This window comes from Notamacropus eugenii, chromosome 2 (assembly GCF_028372415.1).
Source record: "Notamacropus eugenii isolate mMacEug1 chromosome 2, mMacEug1.pri_v2, whole genome shotgun sequence".
Lineage (NCBI taxonomy): Eukaryota > Metazoa > Chordata > Mammalia > Diprotodontia > Macropodidae > Notamacropus > Notamacropus eugenii.
In genome coordinates, this window is record NC_092873.1 from 528,284,947 (window position 1) to 528,308,994 (window position 24,048).

A 24,048-nucleotide genomic window follows, 5' to 3' on the forward strand; every position below is an offset into this window, starting at 1 on the left:
ATAGATAACTGAGTTAAACTTATAAGAACACAAGTCATTCCCCAATTGATAAGTGGTCAAAGGATATGAACAGGCAGTTTTCAGAGGAAGAAATAAAAGCTATCCACAGTCAAATGAAAAAATGCTCTAAATCACTACTGATTAGAGAGATGCAAATCAAAACAACACATCACACCTATCAGATTGGCAAACATGACAAAACAGAAAAATGATAAGTGTTGGAGAAGATGTGGGACAGTTTGAACACTAATTCATTGTTGGTGGAGTTGTGAATTGATCCAACCATTCTGGAGAGCAGTTTGGAACTATAAAAAGGTATAAAAATGTGCATACCCTTTGACCCAGTGATATTACTTCTAGGGTTATATCTCAAAGAGATCATAAAAATGGGGAAAGGACACACATGCACAAAAATATTTATAGAAGCTCTTTTTGTGGTGGCCAAAAACTGGAAATTGAGGGGATGCCCATCAATTGGGGAATGGCTGAACAAGCTGTGGTGTATGAATGCAATGGAATACTGTTGTGCTATAAGAAATAACAAGAAGACAATCTTCATAAAAACCTGGAAAGACTTATACGAACTGATGCTGAGTGAAACGAGAAGGACCAGGAGACTACTGTTCACTGTTAACAGTCACAGTGTATGAGGACTGATATGATAGACTTAGCCCTTCACAGCAATGCAAGGACCTGAAACAATTCCAAAAGACTCATGATGAAAAATGCCATCCATATCTAGAGAAAGAACCATGCAGTCAGAATGCAGAGTGAAACAGTCTATTTCCTTCTTTTTTTTCTTTCTCATGGTTTCTTCCATTCAGTATAATTCTTCTAGTACAACGTGACTAATGTGAAAATGTGTTTAATAGGAATGTATGTGTAGAGCCTATATCAGATGGCATGCTGTCTTGGGGAGGGGGAGACACTTTAAAATTTCTGGAAGTGAATGTTGAAAACTAAAAATAAATAAATCTAAACTAACAGCAAATAAATTAACTAACAAAAACAATAAAAAAGAAAATCCCGACTAGGTTCTGCTACTTCCACTGATTTCTCCTTGTCCTCTCCTTGGGATCACAGCAAAATCAATAGGGTGCCTCCCCAAAAGTCTTCTCCTTTCAGGGCTATACAACCCTGACTTAATCTCATGTGATGAATTTGCTGGCTGTGTCTCATCTAAAGGCTCTCTTAGGAATGGGTCCCAGCTCATTTATGTCTGTTGTCAATCACATCTATGGGACACAATGTCAGGCACCCCCTTTGGTTAAAGTTTAAACTAATTTTTCCAATGAGGAAATCTGTTTTTTTTCCCCCAACTTCTCCCACTGGAAAAAAAATCCTTGTAACAGATAGGTACAGTCAAGCAAAAGGGATTCTTACAAAGGCCATGTCCAAAAACTATATGGCTCATTCTGCATCCTTGGTCTATGATATCTCTACCAAGAAAGAAGTCTCAAGTATCCTGTGGAATCATGGTTGGTCACTGCATTGATAAGATTTCTTAAGTCACCTTTGTATAAACTGTTCTTCTGCTTGAATTCATACAAGCCTTCTCAGTTTTCTCTGAAATCATCATTTCTCACAGGACAATAGTATTCTCTTCTATGCCATTTATATACCATGATGTTTCCCAAACGATGGGCAGTCATCCCTTTAGTTTCCAGTATGTTGATACCACAAAAAGGTTTGACTCTTAAGAATCACCAAGCCAGTTGCCCCCTCAGAACGGGTCCTTCACCCTCTTCAGTCCCTTTTCCCAGCTGGCCTATTCTCCTCCCCACTTTTCGTGATGGCACACGTACAAGAGGGATGCCGTATTCAATGAACTGGACTCCCAAGAAGACTCAAGAAGGGTCTCTGCTTTCTGACTGACTGGGAGAGCTAAGCACCCAGAGTTTTCCACAGTGTAAGAGTAGAAATGGGAGGACAGGAAAATCTGATTATCCATTTCTGCTACACTTTAGAACGACCAGCAGGTGCAGGGCTCTACCTCCTGGTGGCCATTAGTGCAGATCCTCTGGTCCTCATCCACCCACACTAAAGGGAATGGGGTAAAAGCCAGGCAGTAATCAACCAAACCTTTGTACTGTCATCACCTATGTTAACCCAGGTTGGCCCCTTCTATCCATGTTTAACTCCTATGACTTCCCAGCTTGAGTTCATAGGTCCAGAGATGATTAAAGCTCACAGAAGGGATTCTCAGTCTTGTTTGTGTCATGGAGGATCCCTTTGGCAGTCTGGTGAAGCCCATAGATTCTTTCTCAGAGTAGTTTTTAAGTATACGATTACCAAGGAAACCAATTATATTGAAATACAGTTATCAAAATACTAGTGGAACAACTTGTGACAGGGTAATATATCTGATCACAGATATAATCATTTTAAAGTAATTTTAAAGGTGTGATGAAAGCGACAAAAGCATGAAACATGCAAAGATCTGTGATTTCTCTTGGTCACAGAGGCACAGGTTATCACTAACCCTTGTCTGGTCTGTTGTCTAGATTTATAATAGAAGGAGGCACTAAATTACAATTAGAGGCTATGGAAAATAAAGATGCAATTATTTCTCCATCCAAGGGCACTGGATCCCCTGAAATCTCTCCATGGGCCCCTTTAAGCACCTTGGGCTTAGAGGGGCCATTAGAGATTGTCTAGACCAACTCATTCATTGATCAATGAAGGAGCTGAGACCTCAGAGGAGACTTGAACCCTATTTCCCTCTCTGACTCATGTTAACTGGTTTACTCATGTCTGTCTATGTTCTTATTGCTGCTGGCTGGCATTTTGTGCCCAGGCTTTGTGCTTCTTAGGTTTCTGGTCTGGTCATGCTTGGACACTGACCTGAAATACCTTCTTGGAAACCTTGGCTGATTGCCTGTGCCAATATCCCAGACTGTTACAGACTTACTTAAAACCACACTGGGTCACTTGTGGTTGCTTACTTGTATTGACTGAAGCCCACTCATGGGCACCACATGGCTTTAAAGTTACCTAAGCACTGATCCATGACACTAACCCCTTCTGGCCATTACCACAACCCATGGTACTTGTAAAATCTCTCTAGAGCAATATGCCCCAACAAGTTCCAATGGACACATGACCTAAATATGAAAGATCCAATCATTAAAAATTAGAGGAGAATGAAAGAAGGCACAACTCTGGCTGGGATGAAACGTCTTAATTAAATAAGGGACAAAGGGGATCATAAAAGAGGAAATAGACAATTCCAGTGATATAAAACCGTAAAATCCTTCATGCAAACAAAATCAGTGCAGCCATAGTAAGAAGAAAATTGTGGGAAAAATTATCATAGGAAATACCTCCAATATGCAAAGGGAATATAAGTGGCCTATATCCCCGTTCCTATCTTTCTGGTCTTCTGATACTTTCCTCCTTTCTGGAATACAAGACTACCTGCTGTTCCTCAGATTCAACATGTCATCTCCCCCAGTTCTATAGCTTCTCACTGGCATCTGTCTCCCATGCACAGAACATGCTCCCTTTCCACCTTTACCTCTAGGCTTCCTTGACCTCTTTCCAGATTCATCTCAAATCCCACCTTCTGTAAGAGGCCTTTTTTGCCCCCTCCATCCCATCATCCCCGCTAGTGACTTTCCAGCTACATGGTACCTATGTTGCCTCAAAATGAAGGATTCAGAGAAACTTGAGAAGTTCCATATGAACTGATTCAGAGAGAAGTGGACAGCACTAGGATAATAACTTACAAGATGACCACAATAATTTCAAGGTAAACAACAGACAAGAGACTTCAGAATTCCCATCAGTGAAGTGACCTGTCCTGACTTCTAAAGACTGAGCAGGAAAGCACGCCTCCTGATTCTCAGCAGACAGATGATGAACCACAGATATGAAATGAGGCATGTTTTCAGACATATCCAATATGTTGATTTGCTGTATCTTTCTTTGTTACAAGGGAAGGTCCTATGGGTGGTAGGAGGAGTTATTAAGAAGTCATAAAAAAAATCAATAAATGATTCAAAGCAAAAGAACACAGTCTATCCTGGCCTATTTTCACCTGGTATCACCCAAGACCTAGTATCCCAGAGAGGGATGTTGCTCTAAGAGAGAAGAAATCCCTTCTCACCACAATCACAGTACAAAAGGAAAGCGCCTGTAACTTTCTATAAAAGTCCCCACTGAAACACATCCTTTTCCTACCCAAAAAACAGGATCATGCCTAAAGAATTCAGTTAGTGCCTTGCTCATCATGCCACAAGCAAATAGATCATGAGAAGAAGAAACTTCAGGAAGATAGGGGCCTGAGTAAGAAGTGGGCTGATCACTCTTCAGCTACAGGCCAGATCCCTGGAGAGCCAACTCCAGGGAGTTGTTCAAATTCCTTTGCTATCTTAAAATGTTGATGTATTAAGGAGGGCTTGAAGTAAGAAGCCACAAGCTGGAACTTGGGGATGTCTGGGTTCCAGGAGAGTTTTTCAGGTAATAGAATCATAGAGTCTGAGAATTCAAAGGAACTTATGGGGTCACTGAGCCCAAGGCTGGGCAGAAGCAACACCTCCCTCTATGAGTGGTTATCCATTTTTGACTTGGGGATGGGTAAGCTCCCAAGGAATTTCACCAGACCTCTGAATACTCTCATTGTTAGCAAGGTTTTTTTTATCTCTTTACATTCAACAGATAATCTATAGTTCTCTAGTTTCCACCACATGGCTCCTACCTCTGTCCACTGGGGAGAAACGGAAACAGCCTTCTGCCTTTTACGTAGTATAGCCCTTAAGATATATGAAAACAGTGACTCATCCCTTCTCCACTGCCCCCAATCATCTCTTCTCCAGGCTAAAAAGTCCTAGCTCTTTCTACGTAAGGCATGATTTTCAGCCTTTTTATTGTTCTGGCCCATCATTTTATCGATAATCCATCCAAATTTCAATCTTTCCCCTAAAATGACTTAACCCTGAACACAAATCTCCAGATGGAGTCTAACCAAGGCAACATATACCTGCTTCCTTGACACTACCTATGCCTCTCAATTCAGTTTAAAGTCTTGGAAGTTTAATCTGGTTTTTATTTTACAACAGGGGGCTCATAATGACCTTGCAGTCACCCAGACCCTCAAATCCTTTTCCAATGACAATAACTATTTTACAGCTGCTCTTTCCCCAGTGGCTTCTGACCTGTATTCCAAGGCCTTTTGGCCACCAAGAAGAATTTACATCTTTTTTTTTGCAAGCCTGGAAAACATCACAAATTATTTTAGGAAAAAACCCAAAGGTGGGTGAATAGCCATTTAATTACAGTACAAGTCAAGCAACATTCCACTTGAATTCCTGAGTCAGAGGCAATTGTAGTTATTTTCTTTTAAAAATTAAACACAAAGGACTTACCGATAAGAGGCTGTCTGACACCGTGTTTTCAGGTTCAAATGGTCAAGGAAATCTACAAGAACATTAAAACAAACATTCCATCGTAAGCAAGCCAACTTCTCAAAAGTTGTACTTACAATCGTTTCTTGAAACAGTGTTAAGTGTTTCTACTTCTGGTTAAAGATTAGCAGCAATTGCATAGCCTGTTTGAGCAAAAGGATATTTTTCCCTGGATACTTCAATTTCCTGATGCTTGTTGGTTTCTAGGTCACCTCTATAAGTCGGCCTTTCAGGCAGTCAATCAATAACCATTTTTGAAAGAGCTTGCTATGTGGCAGCCACTGTGTCAGATGCTGGAGAAACAAAGGGAAAAGTGAGGCTGAACCTGCCCTCAGGAAACTTACTAGATTGGCAACCAATACATTTACAGATAAGTCAACACCAGTCATTAGAGAAGCATTATTGGGGGCTGATGGTGGGAGACTGTTCTCAATTTCTCTGAAATGCATTAGTCAGTCAAAAAGCATTTATTAAGTGCTTAGTGTATGGCAGATATTGCTAAGATTTAGGTGGAGAAAGACCCTCAAAAAGTTGACATTCTACTGGCGAAGACAATACGTAAATAACTATGAACACACAGGTTACATGCAGAATAGAAAGAAGGTGGTCTAAGAGAGGAGGGAAAGGATGGGGAAGGGCTTCCAGCAGAATGTGGGCTTTAAAGTGAGTCACGAAGGAAGGTAAAAATTAAGAAGCAGCAGAAAGAAGGCACAGAAATGGAAAATAGAGGGTTGTGTTCAAGGAACATAATGAGTATGTGGAGGGGAAGAAAAAGGGGGATGACTAGAAAGGTAGGAAGGGGCCAAGTTGTGAATATCTTTAGCTGAAAAATAGATGACTTTATGGTTGATCCTGGAGGAAACTGGGAGCCTCTAGAGTTCCCTGAGTGGGGAGGTGGTGATACGGTCAGAATGACCCTTTAAAAGTCATCTTGGCAGAGGACAGGAGTGGGCAGACTTCAGGCAGGGAGGGCAATGAGAATATTACCACAATAATACAAGTGAGAGATGATGAAATGCCTAAACCAAGGTGGGGTAGCAGCATGAAACTAGAAAGAGCCCTGTTGTAGCCATGCCGGGAAGATAGGAGCAAGTGAGAGGGAGGAGTACAAGGATGATGCTGAGGCTGGCATCATTAAGGTACCCAGGAAGGAAATAGGAAGTCTACAGGCAATGATGACAGGCGCTGTTTTGGATATATTGAGACAGAGATGCCTTCGGAGAGTGGTTGGTGATGGGAGAAGGTCTGAGAGGGGTTAGTATTAGATAAGGAGATGTGGGAATCATCTGCACTGAGGTGATGACTGAGCCTGTGGGAATTGATGAGATCGACGGGTGAGAAATTAATTCAGTAAGACAATGGTCCTAGGGATGTGGGAATGGGGTACAGGCACCTGGGAGGGTAGTGGAGAGATAGTAGGTTGGATTAGGACCAGGCAGAGCTGAGTTTGAATTCTGCCTCTGATGTTCATTAGCTGTAGGACCCTGGGCAAATCCCTTTAGATCCCTCAGTCTTAACTTCACCATCTCTAAAATGGAAATCACAATAATACCTACCTCACAGGGTTGTGAATATCAAGTGAAATACATTTCAAATTCCTACACAAGCGATAGCTATTATCATTATTTTCATAATATAATTATTGCAGCAAAAACAGCATTGGTTTTTAAGTTAGGAGGCCTGAGTTTGAAGTCCACCTCTGATGTTCATCAGAGCATCAGCTCTGACCTGAAGCTGGGTGACCTGAAGCTGGCCAATTTCTCTGGAACTCAGTTTCCCCACCTGTAAAAATGGGGGTGATCGTTCACTTCTACTACCTTCTACTTTGGCTGCTGTGAGGATTCAGCAAGCATTTATTAAGCATCTACTACGTGCCAGGTCCACTGTGCTAAGTACAGAGAAGGCCAAGTTCTTTTCGTCAAAAAGTATCTTGTATATTGAAAAGTGAGATAGGAAGGTAAGTAAAAAATAATGTTCTCAAAATCTAGCAATTGTTAGGAGGGATCCCCCATCTGTGCTGCCTTTTCTGTGACAGGACATCAGTAACAGTATCGATTAGAAAGGCCTGACTTGAATTCAACAATTTACTCAGCGTTAATCCAATTTGCACATGGGACTAAAGCAATCATATATTAAGGACATTTTCCGAAAGGTCTGACCACTTCCAGGCAAGTAGGCCTCTTGCTGCTGGGGTTTTTTTTCTTTCCTGGAAACTGTAATCAATCTGCAGAAGGCAAAGGAAAGAAAACAGCCCAAATCCAAGCTCCCAGGGTTTTGAATGACTTTCAAGATGAGCATGTTTGAAAGCCTCATCTACTTCTGATGTCTTGGGACATTGGCCACACATGGTTAGTCTCCGCTTGAAGCGATCTCTTCCCCCAGAACCCCCTCCTCACTCCCTGCCCCTAAAAGACACATGACATCTCTCTATTTTCATATTCCCATCCAGGACTACATAGAATCCCTTAAGGCAGCAGCTGGTGGCATTAACCTTGAAAGACGTCACTTTTTTTCCCTGCAACAGGGGAAAAGACAAAAACTCCCAGATCTGGGGCAGATGCTGACCTCTGGAGAGAGGCAAGGAACTCTTCTCGGCTCACGTCACAGGCTGGACCATGTCCCAGGCCAGGCCTAATCACTAACAGATTAATGTAATTTGCTCTAACATCTACCCTCACTATTACAGACAGAATATAAAACACATCCCAAACCTCCCATGGAAAAGGCTGGCTGCCTAAACCCCCCAATTCTCTACTAGATTCCACTGGCATCTTTTTGAGGTCCTCCCATCCCTAAGCTGTTCAAAAGGGATGATTTTTTCTATTATTAATTCATTTTCAAATATTTTATTTATTTTTCAAGCAATAAAAATCTGCCTTCTTTCCCGCCCAGCCTCACCCACTCTGAAAAAGAAAAACAAACCCCTTGTAACAAATATGCAAAGTTGAACAAACAAAATTCCAAACTGGCCACGTCCAAAAAATGTAAGTCTCATTCTGTGCCCTGAGTCCATCACCTCTGTCAAGGCATGGGTAGTACTTTTCATCATGAGTCACAGGGAGTTGTGGTTGGTCACTGAGCTGATCACAGGCCTTAAGCCTCTCTAACTCCACATTAGTTTATGAGATGTGGAATTAAGGGGGTGAGGAGAGGGACAAGAGGAGGCCTTGAATGTAGAAGACAAACCAGGTTGTGACTCTATTATCCACAATGTGTACTATGATTTTTAATTTTTAAAAAAATGTTTTTTTCTGAGGCAGGGTCAAGAGGTCTTTGCTTCACTCTGTTTACCATCTCTCAGTCATTCTTTTATGCTGGCATATCTAGCCTCACTCTCCTCTCTCATAAAAACAAATGATAAGGGAGGATAAGATAATAATAAGAAATAAGAGAGGAGAGACCAGGGAATGGTCTTTATACCCTCAGCCAGTCATAGAATCCAATATTCCCACTGGTCCTCTGGGAACCACTGTGTCTTCAGCAGTCAAATGGGGACCCCCCTCCCTACCTTGTATACTCTCCCAGGCTGCAGAGGGATTCCCAGGGGCATTCTTGGAGGGCAGACACTTAAGAAGAAGACAGCCCACCTGCAGAAGGTGGGACTTGAAGCTGGGGAGCTGGAAGGAGAGGAGGAGGGAACTGGGGATTGTGAAAACGCTTGCATTTGGGAGAGGAAGGGTCAAGTTTGAGGACTGCTGCCTAAAATACCGAGCCATACAATTTCCATAGATGCAGCCATACTGAATACTCTCAAGCTCCAAGCTTCATGGAATGAAAAGCTTTCAAACCATAGAGAAATAATAAAAGAACTAAAAGTCATGTGGGAACAAGCCCAGTGCCTATGACTTAGCCCATCCTCCTGTCTGCTTCTTGAGTCATCTTGGGTGGATTTTCTGTAAGCCCACAGAAGACGAGCCTAGATCCCAGTATTTTTATCCAACTTCCCAAAAATGGCCGTTTTATCAGCCAGAACAATAATCTGTAAAAGATTAAACATAAAAGAATAATGTCAGGCTAGCAGCTTGTTCCCAGAGTTTGTATCTGAACGCCATCAGAAAAGAGGGGGAGAGGAGGCTGCTGGACAATAATAACTGCTAAAGAACGCACAAACAGCCATCAGTCGGAGCCTGCGGTCCACAGGGCAGGGCTCCGGAGCATCGCCCTGGGTGACTTTCACCAGCCAGTGCAGCACAATCATCTCGCCCCCTCAGCCCCCAAAGTGGAAAAGTAGCTCTGTCTGGTGCAGCTGAAGAGGCTTCTCTCCTGGTTGTTTTATTGCCAGCCTTTAGCATAGTGCTTGGTAAAACACTTCAGAGATGCCCGGCTATCCTTCCTTCCCTTCCCTTCTCCTTCTTTTCCCCCTTCACTTTTTCCTTTTTTCTTCCTCCTACCTTCATTCCCTTCCTCCTCCCTCCTTTCCTTTCTCCTCTCCCTCCTTCACTCTTTCCTTTTTCTTTCTCATTCCTTCATTCCCTTCTCCCTCCCTTCCCTTCTCCCTCTTTTTTTCCTTTCCCTCCTTCCTTCTTACCTTCTTTCCTCCCTGTCTGCGTCTGTCTGTCTCTCTCTGTGTTTTTCTCTTTTACAGATACAATGTCCAAGAAAGGAATCCACCATGTGGACACTACAATGGAGGTCTCAGTAAATGAGTGTATCTATTTAGGGAAACTTAGAGAGCCAACCCACTAGGATGGGCCCAGGGGAAAATCAAATTCTTTCTTGAATGTTGGAATTTCACTGAGAACTTAAAGAAAATGAAAATGACTATGTGAATACACAAATACATGAATGATTTCTGTGATTTCTTCCAAATGGAGAACCCTGCCACCCACCCCTAAGCCTAGGTAGGGCTGAGCTCAACTCAGGCGCTGCCTTCTACAGGAACCTATCCTGAGCATCCCACTAGGATACCTCTGACCTAGAAGTCACTTTGTATCTACACTTTATATATATATGTATGTATATATTTTAATCTAATATTCTTTGCAATATTGTCATTTTGTAATTGTAATATTATAATATTATTTCTTTCCCCACCCCATGCCCTCAAAGTAGACTATAACATCCAGAAGAACAGAGACTGTATTTCTCTCTTTGAATCCTCAGAGTTTTATATAGTGCCTAGTACATGCTAGGCATTTAATAAATACTGGAAATTTCTTGATAGGTATAGTGGACAACGAAGTGCCCAAGGTCACACAGCTAGGAAGTGCAAGAGGTGGGCTGGAAATCAAGTCTCCCTTGAATCTAAGGTCACCAAACATTAACCTCGTCCTTATTTCTTGCTTCTGTTACGTATTTGTAAAAGAAGGCTTGGCCAATGAGGGCTCAGTCCTTAGAGTAAGAGTCAAAAACACAGCGCCTGCTGAACCAGATTAAAATGTCACTGGGAAATATTTAACAAAATAAAAACACAACAAAACATGGAAAACATGACATTTAAAACCAAATAAATATGCCCCTGCAGGGATCCTTCTGTATGGATTGGTGGCTGCTGTTTCTGTCTGAATTCGGCAACACTGCCTCAGAGCATGCTGGGATTAGCCCTTCCTGGTGGGTACCAGGGAGGGGTATAAGCTTTGCTTCTCTCCCAGCTTCTGTCTAACAGGGGAAGGCTTGGGGAGCCCTATACTGGCCACGAGTGACTGGACTGGGGTAGAGAGGGCACTACTCTGAAGGAATGAAGAGCTTTCTGGTTGGCTAAAGAATGGGAAGGCAAGTAAGGTACCCCACGTAAGTCTGAATACAAAGGATCAACACTGTCTTCCATCGTCTCTTGGGTTGTCTTCCTTCCTCAAGACAGCGAAGACCTGAACTGTTACGAGCTGCCAGGTGAAGGGGAGAGGCAGTGGCTGCTCCTGCCCAGCCACCAGATGGTCATGAATGCGTGGCACTTGTTTCTTTCATCTCTTTTGCATGCATTCTTTTTTAATCACAGGGGAACGAATACCTGAAGGCAGAATTAACCAGGTTACGACCTCGTGGGCTTATAAAGGCTGAAAACACCGTCAGAAGTCCCTCAGCAAGTTCAGTGAAGAGTTCCTTCAGAGCCAAGGGAACAGGTGGGAGCAGCCCAGCAGGGGATTGTCCTATCCACCAGGACCCTCACCCAGCAAGGAGTTCACAATCAGATGTGATCTGGGGAGAAAATAACTTCTGGGGCCAGGAGAAACAAAGCACCCCTCTACTTCTAAAGTCTCATGACTTTACATCTGAGCTCCTTCACCCCAAGTTCCTTGTATGGAATGGGCCTTCTGCTTTCTAAGCTGCTGTTCTCAGTAAATACCCTTTTATAAAAGCTAATTTATGTCACTTAAGTTGACTGATATTGGCAAACACACTGTATAGGGACTCCTGAATCACAATATTAGAAGCTGTGATCCCAAAGAGTTACCCCAGAATCCTAAAGGAGGAATACAGTCAGCCAGGCTCTGGTGGTGGAAGGGGACACTGGGAAAGTGAGTCCAGGGTGGGGGCTGGTGTTACACATGTATTGTGTATATATTTATATGTGTGTGCATGCTAATTCCTCCCAACATAAGCTCTTTGAAGACAGGGACAGTATTTTCCCCCTTTGCATTTTCAGCACCTGGCATATGTCCAACATATTATAGATGGATTAACTGAATGACTGACCCTGTGTTTTCATTGTTACAGGATGCCCCTAGTGCATAATACCGTTCACTAATTCAGATTAACGGCTACTCTCGTCTTAGAGAGTTTGATTGGTGCTCTGAGAGGCTCAGTGACCTCCCATTGCAATCGCTATGTGCCAACGGTGAGGCTCAACCAAGATCTTCCCAACTTGAAGGCCAGGGAGCTGCCCAGCCAGCCATTCCAAAAATTATGATCATCACATAAAGTTATAACTATTAAACATCACTGTAAGTTTACTTCAACAACTCTCAGAATTGTCAAACCTTTAAAAAACAAACCTCAAAATATCAGGATGCAAATCCCAGATTTAATCAAAGAATTAATTTCTGAATGGATTAGGCAGATAACAAGGTTAGCATTTAAAAAAAAAAAAGGACGATGGATGAATGAACATAAAAGGATCTGCTTGGGGCTTTTGGCTTTTTTTCAGTTGTACCCTACTGTCCATGGGGCTTTCTTGGCAAGGCTACTGGAGTGGACTGCCATTTCCTTCTCTGATGGATTAAGGATTAGTCTGGGCTTCTGCTCACCACCTTGGTGACCACATGCCATGGTGGCCAGTGGGCCTAGAGTCAGGAGGCATGACATTTGAATCCTACATGCTGGGTAACTAGACAAGTCAAATTCTGCCAAGCTTCTGTCTTGTTATCTGTGAAATGGAGAGAGCAAGAACAACCATGGCACCTCTCTCAAAGGGCTCAAAGAAGGCAGTGCAAGCTAAGAGCTGGTCACGGAAATGTCAGCTTTTAGCATCTGGGATTGGGGGTTATTTCCTCCCTAAGAAGGACAACTTGCTAAGAAAAAGCACTGGAACAGTTTTACATGTGTCTGATTCTAAAGCACCTTATGTTTCTACTGTCCTCAGGGGCTTGCAAAGACAGCCCTTTCCTCAACAATCCAGAAGGGGTGGTCACTTGCTCTCATTTTACATACCAAGGCCTTGAGGTTAATGCTTCTTGACTACAGTCACTTAACAAATGCAGCTCTTGAATTCAAACCTAGATCTCCTGACTTCCAGTACAGAACTCTCTACCATTTCTTCAAGAAGGCTTTGCCAGGCCTCCATAATCTCCTCCTCCACCGTGTCTATACTTTCTTTGTACAAAGGGCAAGATCAGAATTTGTATTCCAATCCCATGCTCACATCCTATATGACCTTGGGTAGATCATGCTGGGTCCCAGGGCCTCAGTTTCCTCATCTGTAAAATGAGGAGATTGGACTAGATGACCTTTAAGGTCCTTTCCAGGTTTGTTTGCTTGTGCTGCTTTTGTGATCCTATGTTTTCTTTTAAATCCATTATTAGTTTCAAAAATGTGGTTTTACTTTATTTTTGCCATTGAAGTAAAGTTAAGAAACACCATAAAGGTAAATCAGGAGTTCAGTTAAGACCAGAACATTCTATTATAAAGCCCTATGTACACCCCTGACTTAGCGCTTTTAACTCCAGCAAATGTCAGCCATGAGAGAACTCCTGCATGCTTAGTCCTGAAGCTTACTTTGGGTTAAGCACCTCTGGATTCCACTGAACAGTGTGTGAAAACTCCAGGACACAGCAGTAAAATCCTTTAGTCATGTCTGCAAGGTTCCTGCCGCCCACTCCCTCCTCCTTTGGAAAGTGCAGTATAAATGAACTCTCCCCTTCCTCCATGAATGTTATGTCTATCCATGCATGTGCACCTACCCCATGAACCTGCCTACAAGAGCAATGGGGGCACAGATACAGCCTAGGGAACATCTGTTTCCTACTATCACAAAGGCCCACAGGAAACCGCTCAGGTAACTACAAAGCAAAGATCTGCACAGAATTATTGTGCCAAAATATCCTTGTCATACAACCTACAAGGGCATGTTCTGGAAAAATATAGCAGCCCACAAGGGAAAATTTCCAACTCTTCCTGAAATATGCCACATTCCAGATGATTTTCACTAAGCTGGGCTTCAAATAAACAAAGCTATTAAGTCCCCTGATTCTAATTTCTCACCCTATTTTGACAGACATTGGAAACATCCCTGGATTCAGAGTCAGAGAAACTGATCTGAAGCCATGCTTTGCCACTTATTACCTGAATCACCTTGGGCTAAATGCTTAACTTTGTTGGATATCAGTTTACTCATCTATCAAATGAAGGAGGAGATTAGATGCCCTCTTACATGTCTAAATCAAGGGTATCTACTGGAGTCAACCTTGCTTAAAGAAAACGTTTCTGCCATGGATGAGTCTGCTTTCCTACCTTAGGAAGGTACAATGTGAATAAACATCACCTGCTGTTTCTCCAAGGACAGGAGGTCCTGTGGGGCCTTTAGCTCACTAGAGGGGCCCACGTTTTATGGTACAGCACCCATTGATCAGTCATTCAGCCAGCCTTTAAGTGCCTATATGGGTTGGGCACTGGAAAAGCTTCTATGAACACAAAGCAAATTGAAACTATCCCTGACCTCAGGGCACTTACATTCTATGAGGGAAAGGAGCATGTACATTCCCACAATTAAATACAGACATAAACAACATATAGCAAGGTTGGACTAGCTCCTGGGGCCATCTCTTGGAGCAAGCTCAGAGCTGCCACCCTGGGTTGCAGCTGACCATGTAGGAGTTTGGAGCCTACCTTCTACCATGTATGACTCAGGACTCAAAGGTTTGTACTTGTTGAAGACTCCCATTATTTTTCTTTCTGGCTCCAATTAGTATCAGGGCTGTTTGAAGCTGCTTCCTGATAGGAGACTGGGGGAGGGGGAAGGGTGCAGCTGGCACTATTCCATATATCACCTCCAACCCCTAGCCTCCAGGAAGGCCTGAGCACAAGTTTTGTGTAAGCAGGGTTGAGCCTGGGGTCTTGGCTGCTACTTTTGATCGTGAAAGTGTCAGTACCTCTACCAAGTTGGACAGCTACAGGTACCAAAGCAAACTTGTGGGTTTGAGATGTCCCATTCAATTAGACTTGAATGGTGGCAGAGAAGGAATCCATGGCCGCTAGTGCGGTGTTCTTGGAGAGGAAGGTACTGACAAAAGGATTAGCCCAAGCAAACTGTTTATCAGCAGATTTGTCCTGGATGCTGTTTAGACAGTGCAGAGTGGAGGTGAAATGTACAGGGCTTTAGTGATCCGGCAACTACTTTAGGTTCTGATGAAGCTTACATATCAGCCTCCCACCAGATTGTAACAGTAGTTATAAGTTGTTACTAAATCCTGTTTTAAAATCATTCTGTTTATGCAAGCTATGTGTCTTTTATGTTTAGCATTTCTTTTCTGTGTAGGAATAAATTATCTGCCCCATATCTGATTTGCATTAAGTATTTTTAACTCTTCTTTTTGGTGAAACACCAGATGTGAGCCACAACCTAAATTATAAGTAGAGCTGTTTCCATATGCTGGGGTTAGGGTTAATGAGCCAGAGAGTCTAATCCTTCTCATTAGAAGACAAGCTCCCCAGGACTGAGCTCAGTCCAAACTGAATGTCACACAGCAGGAGACAGGTATAGTATCCCAGCAATGGTTTCTTAATGTTAGAAAAAATAAAACAAGGAACTTTGTGAGAAAGACTGAATTTGTAATGAGGCAGGGACTATCTTTTTATTAATCATATCCCAGCACTTACACCAGTCCCTAGCACATAGTAGGTGCTTAAAAAAAAGGAGCTGACTTTAAAAAAGGAACAAATGAATCCCTGATATCAACCATTCCCCCCCCTTCCCATTTGCCTTTGGTGCATTAAGTATAATATCCCCTCTGACACTGAAAGGACCTGTGGTTTTAGTGGCATAGATGTTTTCTCCACTCATGCAAATCAAAATCCCTCTAGAGACAAGTCTTCAATGGCTATGCCCACATACTCTCCCCCTTTCAAATGGAAGCCTTTTTGAGGGCAGGGACCCATTTGGCTTTCTCTTTGCACCCCCAGGTTTAGCAGAGTACGAGATGCTACCAAAGACTTAAGAAATGCTTGTTGATTGATTAATTCAAAAACTGCTAAGGCTGAAAAATTCATAACTCCACAGGCAATGGTCCAAATCTGGCCAGGCTGATTTACAGGTGGCAGACACACTGCTCAGATCTGCTGCCCCTCCCAAGTTGTCAGAGCTTTCTCTTGACCTAACATTACCTCTAAGGTAAAGCAAAGCATCATAGGACCATAAATTTAGAAGGGACCTGAGTGACCATTCGGCTGAACAGATGAGGAAACTGAATGCCAAAGAGATGAGGATTTGCCCCGGGGTCACCCAACTAGTAATGGGTCCTCCTGGGCAGATGGTGCAGTGTAGTGGGCAGAAAGCTTGTCCTGGGGTTCAGAACAGTTTTCATTGTCTTTCCAGGAAGATTTTAATTCTCCAAATCCTAGTTAATTGATGGTTCTGAGGGACTGAGGAATTGGATGGTTACAATAATGAATCTGGCTGACATTCGGTTCTCTAAGATGTATCATACATTTTTCCTCTCTTTTTGGGGGGAGGAGTTGTCGGGGGGAAGGGAGGATTTCTCTCACTCCGCCACGAGACTCTAGAGTCATTATACAAATATTTGGGTTATGTCCGCTACAAAAGGGAGCCAGGTTTGACAGTTAGGGGCAGAATACAGGAAGTGCCTTGCTGGGAGCCTGGACCAGGAACAACACTGAAAAGAGTTTTTCAGCTTTGGCTTCTGCTAGACTTCTGGGTACAGGCACGTGGGAGAGACCGCTTCTCCGTGCCTTGGATTCCTGAGGGGAGGAAAAAGAATTAGAACAAATACTCGATGGATGAGAATGAATGCCAGCAGGGAGGATGTTCCTACCAGGTCCCACAAATCTGAAAGCTAAAGAGAATGAAGCGAGGGTGGATACAAACAGACTACAATTCTCAGAGCACCTGGACTTGAGCATGCTCTATCAACATCAACCCTCCTAGGATTCCTTGGGCCCCTGTTCAGGGCCAGGCCTGACTCAGGCCAGTCTGGTGATTTGGAAGTGGAATGAAATGAGACTCTTGTAGACCATCACACGTTTACAGTAGCATGGGAAGGATATTCAGCAAAGACACGGCATAGCTTCAGCCCAGCCTGCCTGCCTCTCCATTTGTCATGGTGGCTCTCTCCCAGCATCATAGCTCAAGACACTGAACTCTTCACATGCTGGGTTTTTGTAAAAAGGTGTCCAGGAAGCTATATAAACAGTGTGAAACTCGGTCCCCTGGATCAGTTGAGTCCTGAGGACAATTTCATTGTCTTTTAGCTGTTTGGCACAGTGCCTGGCACATGGTATAAGTTTAATAAATGGTTGGGGAAACATCAGTATAGAGTCCCTTAAAAAGGGGCTCAGGTCAGCATTCTAAGGCCAAAAATGCAATTTACCAACTTAAACCAGGCAGCTAGTGGGGAAATAGGATTTTTCCAATAATTTTATCCATCTACTTTGTTGCTAGGACACTGTGAAGCTAAGACAAAAAGTAAGCTGGCCCTACCTTCAAGAGGTTGACCTCATATTTACTTTGCATATACTGTGTGTGTGTGTGTGTGTGTGTGTGTGTGTGTGTGTATTCATTGAGGCATGTCCATGCTGTCCCTCCTAGAGAATGTAAATCCCAGCAGACAGGAAGTGTTTCACTGACATCTGTTTCCCCTGCACAGTACCTTGGTGGGGGTTGGGTGGTGGGTGGTTTGCAGGTTTATTGATATGGGAACTTCCAGATGGGGCATCTCCCTCCACCAATGCAGGTAGCACCTTCTCTGCTACTTCATCTTAAGGAAGCTAGTTGCCTGACACAAAGGACTTGTTCAGAGTCACTGGGCCAGACTTCTAAAGGCAGAATTTGAACCCAGGTCTTCTTAACTTGGAGCTAGCCACTACACCAGGGGTTGGCAAACTGCAAGTTAAGAATCGTTTTTAGATTTTAAAATAAAGTCTTATTTTATTTAAAAAATGTAAAAACCTCAACTAAAGACTGCTGTCTAAGTCACAAAACAGGCTGTGGGCTAACTGTGGACCTCTGGCCAGCTTGCCAGTCATACCACACTGCTAGCACATAGTAGGTGGTCATGAAATGCTGGATTGGGAGATTCATTCTCCCAGTGGTAAATAACATGATCAGAAAAGTAAATGCACAGTATCAACAAAAGAATTTGGGGAAGTGCTCAGGAGCCAGGAGCTGGGAAACCACTTTCTGGAACACGAACCAGAGGACTTGGTTGTTACAATGGCTGTTTTTTTGTTATAAGGGAAGGTAAGTGGCAGATACAATGTTTCTCCATATGGAGAGATACCTTGTGTCCTTTGGGTCTGAGCCATGGATTGATCTGGAGAGGGGGGTCTGAATGAGTTCTGATCACCGGGATGCCCGAGAATCTGGGGGCTGGGCTGAAGGGACAAGCACCTCCTCTTTCTGCACCTGCTCCCATCCTCCAGGGGAAACTGCCAGTGGTTTCCTAAGATACTTGTGAATTCTTCTGGATTATGTGGCATCTACCTAGTGCTCTTCCATTTTGCATCAATAGAGGGCTATGGAAAATTTGCCGGTTGCCCTCCTGGGAGAAAGACTGAAATACATGACACGCCATAAAGAAAAATAAAGCCAGACAAAAGAAAATAGCAAGACACCCAAATCTCATTGCCAAAACATCCACAGTGGGCAGGTGGGGTGGGGGGAGAAATGCAAGGAAAGAAACTGTGCTTTAGCTGAGCCTTCTGTGGCCAAGGATAACTGCTCTAAGTGAAGGGTCTCCTGAAAATTCACCTTAGCTTGGGAGACTTTGATGAGGGGAATTAAAAGAGACAATTACAAACCACAGAATCCCAGACGTGGAAGGAATCTACCCATTCAAAGTGAGTGGCTCCTCCGGCTGTTATGTGAGGATGTTACACTTTGGAGCTAGCAATGCCATCCCAAGTGCATCTGAGAAAGCATTCCCATTACAGTCCCTCAACAACCATGGTTGACGTGACACTACTTCCTACCAGAGCATATTTCATACCTGAACAGCTCCAAAGACAAGAAGGTTTCTCCTTTATCCATCCTAAAGTATTTTTTTATGATTTCTACTCATTTGGTCCTGGTTCTGTCTTCTACAGAAAAAGGGAAATGAATTCCTCTTCACAGGATAACTTTCTAAACACTAAGAGACACCTCCTCCAGCCATCCCTACACCCAACAAAAGCCTTCTCTTCTCAAGGCTAAAAAAAAAATCCCCAGTTTCTTCAACGGCCTTTATTCATTTTTTGTTGTTGTTTTAAGCAAAATTAACCAGAAACCCCTATTTATTCCCATTTTCTGTGCTGCAATTTTCCCTATAATTAGTTCATCCACTGTTCTGAATATCATTTTAATCTTTTCTTAAAGATTATTCTGATCCTAATTCTGATCATGAGGGATAATTAAATGGTGCTGTGCACAAGCACTGTAGGGGGCCAGAAGGATGAGGTCATATAGTACAGGAGGAACAACACTGGATTTGCAGGCACTGGTCAATAAACATTTATTAAGTGTCTCCTACGTGTCAGGCACTACAGAAAGGCAAGGAGCTTACGGTCTAACGTGGAGATAGCATGCAAACAACTACTTACAAACAGGACAGATTAGTGTTAGTCAACAGAGGGAGGGCTCTAGCACTAAGTCAGAGGACATGAGTTCAAATCCTCATGATGCACACTATTATTATTTGCATTTTACAGATGAAGAGACTGAAGACTGGAGATGAAACACAGCTCCCTAGGGATCCTCAGGCATCTTCACTCTTCTCAGTCCCCATTTTCTTCTGCTATCAAATGAAGAGGATGGACCAACATCTCAGGCCCCTTCCAACCCTAAATCTTATCATCCTGCATATTAAACTTCACGTCTGAAACTTGTGAAGATCCAATGAGATAATGCATGTAAAGTGCTTTGAAATAATAATTAAGATAGCACACATTTATCTAGGTGTGCAAAAAAAAGTGCTTTACAACTAAAATCTCATTTGATCCTCACAACAACCCCTGGGATTTGGTGCTGTTATTATTCCCATTTTACAGTTGAGGAAACTGAGGCAGTTGAGGGTTAGTATGTATGTATGTGAGTATAGTAAGTATGTGAGGCTGAATTTGAGCTCAGGTCTTCCTGATTGTTCTTCTTCCTTCCTTAGACACCTATTAGTTGTGTGACCCTGGGCAAGTCACTTAACCCTGTTTGCCTCAGTTTCCTCATCTGTAAAATGAGATGGAAAAGAAAATGTCAAACCACTCCTGTATTCCTGCCAAGAAAAAGCCCAAGAGGAGTCACAAAGAGTTGGACATGATCGAAAAAACAACTTCCTGACTCCAGGACCAGGGATTTCTCCACTGGGCCACCCTGAGGCCTCAGATACGTCAGGATGTTCAGTTTCTGCTGTCCAGGGTTTTGCACTGGGGCTTAGCAGCCAGAGAACATGGCAGGGCAGCTTGCCCTCCCAGTTTCCTGGCATCAGGCACACTTCACAAAAAGAGTAGTGTTTGCTGTTGTGAATGGGGCCCCTTTGTCATGTGGCTCTCAATGCCCACTGTTCACAGAGTTCGCCCTTGCTCCCTGCCCCCAGGATTTTCTCTACCCAATAGTGACTCTCAAGCTAATGCCATGGGACTTAGAGTCTCACAGAATTTCCCAAGGGCACTCAAAAAGTTATATGACTTTCCCATGGTCAAAAAGCACACTCCAAGTGTGCTTGGAGATCTTGAATGCAAGACTTACCCTCTATATATTCCTCCACTCTGCACACTTCTGTTACCGGGGAGGTTGAGGATGGTGGACCCCTTGAGCTGGGAGTTCTGAGTTTCAGTAGGCTAAGCCAACTGGTGTCTGCACTAAGCCTGGCAACAATATGGTGAGATGGACGTGGGATGGGGGGAGGGGTGAACAGGTTGAGGTTGGAAATGGAGAAGGTCAATGTCTCTCTGCTGATCAGCAGTGGAATCAAGTTTGTGAGTGGTCACTGAGCTTCCAGTCTGGCCATGATTGGGAGAACAGTCTAGGTGACAATAATACTGGGGGTGGGGGTGGGGGAAGGACAATGACACAAGACAGTTCTTAATGAGGATAAAGGGGAGACAGAGATAAGGTCATCTTGGAATACTTGAAGAATGAACGAGTAAGTATTAAGTCCTGTGCTAAGTTCTGAAACTACAGTCTTGACCTCAATACACCTATACTCTAATACATCTAAGGGAGAGCTGGCCAGGAAGGGACACAGGGGTCCATTAAGTAATTGGGACAGAAACAGAGGCACTGATGACAGAATCATCATTCCAGAATTGGAAGGAGATGGAATCCAAGCAACATCAAGACATGGGGTCAAGAAGATGGCTACTGAGTGGACACTGAAGTGAAGTATGTTGGGGTCCAGCCTGGAAGAGTGGGCCAGGTGAGGCACTTGCTGATTAGGAGAGTCAGGCCATAGGGCAGAAATGCCAGAGAGAAGGAAAAAAAACAAGTTTCATCTGCAGATGGATGGAGAGGGAGAATCAGAGAAACTTTCCCAGATGAATCTCCCAAATCTCAGAACTGGAAGAGATGTCAGACTCATTTGATTCCTACCAGGAATCTCTACCGCCATATACTCAACAATGACTGAAGGATGTTTAGCCTGCTGGGCACATGACCTCTATCTTCAAGGACAGAAAGACCATCCAGTAGCTAGGCTGCCCAACAGACAGTGTCTTAGACCTGGAATCAGGAAAATCTGAGTTCAAATCCTGCTTAAGTATGACCCTGGGCATGACAACTTTTCTCAGCCTCAATTTCCCCACCTACAAATTGGGGATAATAACATTACCTATCTCATAAGGTTGCTCTGAGGATTAAATAAATTAAAACACGCAAAGTGCTTTGCAAACCTTAAAACACTATCTGATAGCAATTATGAAAAGAAGAGTCAGTTTTGTTCTGCCTGGCTCCCAAGACAGAAGGAGAAGCAGTGGGCTGAATGACAAACAAGGATGACTTGTGCTTGGCAGGAGGAGGGAGCTACACAAAGGAGGGGCCTTGCAGAGAGCCTGGCACACAGTAGGAACTTAATAGATGTTTATTGATGGACTGATTGATTTTTCTTTTCTTTTCCTATTGACTATAGGGCCAGGCCAAAGCAAGAGCCATGCTGATCACAACTTAGAACACCCAAGAGCTTTTGGAATTTCTCTGCCAAGCCTTTTTGCCCTTAATGCAGTTTTGCCCTTTTCCCTTCACTCTACTTGGCTGAGGGAAGTATTGTGACACAGTCCTTGGCTTGGGTCGCTGCCAGCTTCAGTGTGAGACTTGAGCATTCATGAACACTGCAACATTTCAGCTGCAGAACTGCAGGAAAGTGGTTCATCTAGAAAGTCTTTTTTCATAGGAGGTCCTCTTCCCAGAGGCTTATTTCCCTCCTCTTCCATCATGTGAAATGAATAAATGGCATTTACGTAGCTCTCTAAAGTCTGTAAGACACTTTACAAAAAACTCTGTGAGGCTGGAAGTTCTGATCTATTACCCCCATTTCATAGATGAGCAAACTGAGGGTCAGAGGAGTTAAGCAACTTCCTCAGGATCATTCAACTAATTAGTGACAGAAACAGCATTTAAAATATAAAATTATGGAAGACTTAAATCCAGGAGGGAAGGGTCTTAAGGCCTAAACTAGGGCTTGAAGAATCAGTGTCCCCTCTTCTACACACCCTTAATCCTTAGATACGGACTTTATCTTCTGAAAGTTTTCCATTTGCATTCATGTAAGATGATAAGGGAGGAGATGGTTCTGAGGCGGACTCCTCCAGTTTGGAACAGCAAATCATTTGGCCAGAGCTGTTGCAATCAGCAAAGTAGCATCAGCTTGCTTAATAGTAGAGTGGGAAAGGTGGGACGGAGATACAAAATGGTGGCCAAAGCATGGGCCTGACATTAAAATGGAGGGTTAGAGAAAGGTAGCTATTGGATGCTGGTGATGGGAGGTTGAGCCCAGCGGGAGGCTCAGCTTCAAGAACTTAAACGTTACCATCCAGAAGTGGAATTAAGACCTGCTTTGTATGACTACAGAAGGCAGATTTGGGTTAGACATAAAGAAATCCTTTCTTGCTAACATCAGAGTTCCACTAAAGTGGAATGAGATGCCACAGGAGGGAACAAGCTCCCATGTTCTTTAGGGGAAGGCTAGGATGTTGTCATAAAGATGCTTGTTTAACTGAACTAGGTGTCCTATACGGTACTACCAACTGTGAGATTTCTGAATCTGTGAAGACCTGCAGTGTAGAAAAGAACAGAAAGGAGGACGAAAACAACATGTCAGGATGGGCCAGAAAAAAACTGATCAAGATGAGAGCTCTGAGCTCTCTAAAGGACAGTTTGCTGCACTCAACCCATGTTCCAGAATGGTGTGTTAGTACATGCCAACCACGCTCCTTTTCTGCTTCTTACAGAGGATTCATTGGCCCAGTGAAGGTACTGGTCTAAAGTTTATCTTTGCTCCAAGTATAAAAAAAGGATGCACTAAGGCAGAAGAATGATGCGAAGAAAACTGAAGGCCTATTTACATTACTTTTAGAAAATGCCCATGGAAAAGCAGGGTGAGAGATGAAGGACAAGCTGACAAACCAAGGTCAGGAGGGGGCTGCTATATCAGAGATGCCTTATCTTGGGGCCTGGTCAAGGAAATGGAAGCTGCCTGAAGGCAGTGGCTCATTTTGTTCCGACTTTGTATCTTCAGGGCCAAGCATCATCAGTCACGGGGCACTTATTGAGTCTTTATTTACTGTGTGCTGCCTCCCCCTTGAGACTCACTGAGGGAAGGGATGATGTTTTTGGTTTTTTTTTAATTAAGTGTATCCTCAGAGTTTAGCACAGCCATGTGTAAGTGGTTAAAAAATGTTTAATGTGCTGAATTATTGGATTAAGTGGCTACCCTATGCCAGGCCTTATACTAGCTTCTGAGTATTTGCAAATCTTAAAGCAATATAGTAAACCAGTAGTAGTTGTTACAATAGTGGCAACTACTACAACTGTTACTATTAGTTTACCGTATTGCTTTTGTACTGCTACTATAAC

The 24,048-nt window shown here is 43.3% G+C and overlaps 1 protein-coding gene across 3 annotated transcripts in view; it reads right to left on the minus strand.

Moving 5' to 3' along the window:
- GNG12 (G protein subunit gamma 12) overlaps positions 1–24,048 on the minus strand; it is a 135,959-nt gene that overhangs the window by 78,732 nt on the left and 33,179 nt on the right. The window contains exons 1-2 of one of the 3 annotated variants that reach the window (XM_072649799.1): positions 9,934–9,998; positions 5,367–5,418 (exon numbers count right to left, since the gene is read on the minus strand). The exons of 1 other annotated variant lie outside the window; for it this stretch is intronic. The gene's annotated coding sequence lies outside the window, so the exon portion shown is untranslated. Of the gene's footprint in view, positions 1–5,366; positions 5,419–9,933; positions 9,999–24,048 lie in introns of those variants that run through there. One more of the 3 variants, XM_072649798.1, reaches the window with a different exon arrangement.